The 3,368-nt window shown below is 43.4% G+C and overlaps 1 pseudogene; it reads left to right on the plus strand.

The window, feature by feature from the left end:
* Positions 1 to 579: 579 nt before the first annotated feature.
* Positions 580 to 3,138, plus strand: LOC120254161 (annotated as a pseudogene).
* Positions 3,139 to 3,368: the final 230 nt, after the last annotated feature.

The raw sequence follows: 3,368 nt of genomic DNA on the forward strand, positions 1-3,368 counted from the left end.
CCCCCTAAATCCAGCCAGCTTTTTGCTTGGGACGAGTCGACGTTTCCCCATCAACGGCGCTTCTTAGTTTTGCTCTCCTATCGCGGCTTCCGACATCTTCTTTTAGGCGTTGTTTATTATGTTGCTAGTTGCTAATGTGTTTTGTTTGATTTGTTTTTGTTTTATCTTTTTGTCCCATGTTTACACCTCCGGGTGTTTTTAGAGAGAGTATTATTATTATGGTTGTTATGTTGTCTCTTTATTCTATTCTGATTAAGTTTTTCTTGATGAATTCAAGGTTAACCATTTAAAATTAGTTGAAGAAAAAGGACAAAACAACAAAGTCTTTATTCACGTGAAATGAAACAAAAGCGCTGCTAGCGTGCATAGAAAGAAGCAAGGCGGTGGTGAAAAATCCAATTCATATGCATACGGGTAGATGGCAGCCACCAAAATTAAGGACACTCTCAAGGTTACCTTACCTCTCAACTATATCCTAGACTTTTTTTTCGTGTTTTGCCGTCGTCCCAGATATATGTATGTATATATATATACATATATTCTCCAGCGTTCGCCAAATTAATATATATATTAGATCGATCGAGATTGATAAATCATCTCTTTCAGCAGTCATGGGAGTTATACGTGGGTTAGAGCCAATAAGCAAACAGAGCTCAAAAGGAATTAAAAATAGGTCTGATGAGACGGTGATAGCGGAGCTAGATGGCGCTCTTCTCCTGTCCAGGAACGCCTTTCCTTACTACATGCTCGTGGCACTGAAGCTGGCAGTCTCCTCAGGGAGTAATTCTCCTGGTTTGTGTCCCCCTCGTGTACATTGTGACCCTGTTCATCTCCTCGGTCCCTGGGGATACAGATGCTTGTCTACATATCCTTTGCCGGGTTGAAGATCAAAAGACATGACATGGTGGCAGCGGCAGTTTTGCCAAAGTTTTACACCGAGGATGTACACCCTGAGGATGGAAAATGTTCAACTCTTTTTGGCAAGAGGTGCATAGTCACTACCAACCCAAGAATAATGGTTTGAGCCCTTCGTCAAGAGCTTCCTAGGGGCTGACAAGGTCCTGGGGACAGAACTAGAAACCACAAAGTCCGGAAGGGCAACAGGTTTTTGTCAGCAAGCCGGTGTTCTTCTCAGGGAGCCTCATGAAGGGAGACGCTCCAGCAAGAATTTGATAACATGCCGGATTTGGGTATTAATGGAGATGGAGAAACTGATTGTGGCTTCATGTCCATGTGCAAGGATTTTGAATTTTTCTTTCTTTCTTTCTTTCTTTCTTTTCTATCGCTCTTTCGCCCCTTGCCGCCCATTTCCCCATGCACTTTTTAATTACTTTCAAAACAGTGACTTGACCTCAACTCCAACATGAAGGGTTGAGAAGACAAACCTAACAAACAACCTAGCTAAATGAGGAAATTAGTGCTCGATCGGGTAAATTTTTCAGTGAAGTCTTAGGTTTGGCCTTATATCGGTTTGAAAGACTAACTTTCAATTTAGTATCGAAAATGAAGCAAAGTTTTAATTTTTGTTTCTACAGGCGACAATTGGGGGATTCGGTTGATCATCGATTGAGCGTGAGCTCAGTAAATATGATGCGAGACTCGGGGAACCAACTCACACATATGCCCACGTCATCAACTTATACACGTAGCCCTAATTGGCTACCACATCATCATCCCTTTTTCTTCCTCCCTTCTTTATCTTCATCCTTTTCCAAACTTTTGGTTGATTATGTGTGGATAGATTCTCGACTTGGTTCCAAGCGTTCTACATCATATTTCCGGCTTCAACGCTCACTTTCCGATTATAACCAAAATCCCCAATGCTCTAGGAGAAATAAAAATTAAAGCTTTATGCTCATTTTGATACAAATTGAAAGTTAGTGCTCAAACTGATATAAGGCCAAACTTAGGTACTCATTAGAAAAATTTACCCGCTCGATATCAATCTGAAATAAATAAATAAATAAATAAAATGGTAATGTATGCAAGCACGCATGCATGAATGAATAATAATTAATTACAAGATATGGAATAAGAAATGAGTCAGTGCACTGCACTGCAGGAAGTGTGCCTCGTACCAAATAATGACGATGGGAGATGGCAGAGAGTACCGATAAAGCAGTTACAGCGGCCGCTTATTTTCCATGATGGACGGTGGGTCCGGCGGCCGACAGCAATGGTGGCGCTGCTGACCTTCATGTGGATGCCCATCGGCTTCATTCTAGCACTAATCCGAATATATTGCAACATTCCATTCCCTGAGCACATCATCCGGTACAACTACAAGCTCATGGGTATCAACCTGGCGGTGAAGGGAAGCCCTCCGCCACCTCCAGGAAAAGGCAGGCCGGGCTTCCTCTTCGTGTGCAACCATCGCACGATGTGTGACCCATTCATCACCGCGGTGGCACTTGGCCCGCAAGGTCAGCTGCGTGACCTACAGCATCAGCAAGTTCACAGAGATCATCTCCCCGATCAAAGCAGTGGCTTTGAGCAGGGGAACGGAGAAGGACGCCGAAATCATCAAGAAGCTACTGGAAGAGGGCGATCTGGTGATATGCCCAGAGGGCACCACTTGCAGGAGCCCCTACCTATTGCGATTCAGCGCCCTGTTCGCTGAGCTGACGGACCAGATTGTCCCCGTAGCAATCATTACGAAGCAGAGCATGTTTCAAGGCACGACCGTGAGGGGTTGGAAGGCGCTGGACCCTTATATGGTCTTTATGAACCCCATCCCCACGTTTGAGATCACGTTCCTAAAAACCACTCCCCAAAGAACACACCTGTGCTGGTGGCAAGTCACCCATCCAGGTTGCCAATTACATCCAGCGACTTCTCGCCGCTACTCTCTGCTACGAGTGCACCAACCTTACACGTAAGGACAAGTACCTCATGCTCGCCGGGACTGACGGTCGCGTTTCACCCAAAAAGGATGTATGATATAAGGGTGGTTTAATTTAATATATATATATGTATAGATAGCTACCAATTAAACTTAAAAACGGATGACAATTTGTGTCAGTAAGGTTAATAGAACTTCTTGATGTTTAATACTTGAACTCAATCTCCAAGAACTTGTTGTTCTGTAGTAGTGAGAATTCCAGCCTTTCACGCAGGTGACCTTTATAACGCACTGGACAATGAGCTTAAATATATATATATTAAGATTTGATCATAATGCGGAAATAAAAGGAAAATGGTTAGCGCTACTGCTGGGGTTCATAACCAACTTTGAAATTCCCTTTAACTCGTTTTTTTAAGTCACCATGAAAATAAACGGCGGGTAACATATGGCATGGGGAAGCTTCCCACCAGTGACCATAAAAGGAAAACATAGAATAAAAACTCTTCCAATCCACGAATGGCGG

The sequence above is a fragment of the Dioscorea cayenensis genome, unplaced genomic scaffold (assembly GCF_009730915.1).
Source record: "Dioscorea cayenensis subsp. rotundata cultivar TDr96_F1 unplaced genomic scaffold, TDr96_F1_v2_PseudoChromosome.rev07_lg8_w22 25.fasta BLBR01000370.1, whole genome shotgun sequence".
Lineage (NCBI taxonomy): Eukaryota > Viridiplantae > Streptophyta > Magnoliopsida > Dioscoreales > Dioscoreaceae > Dioscorea > Dioscorea cayenensis.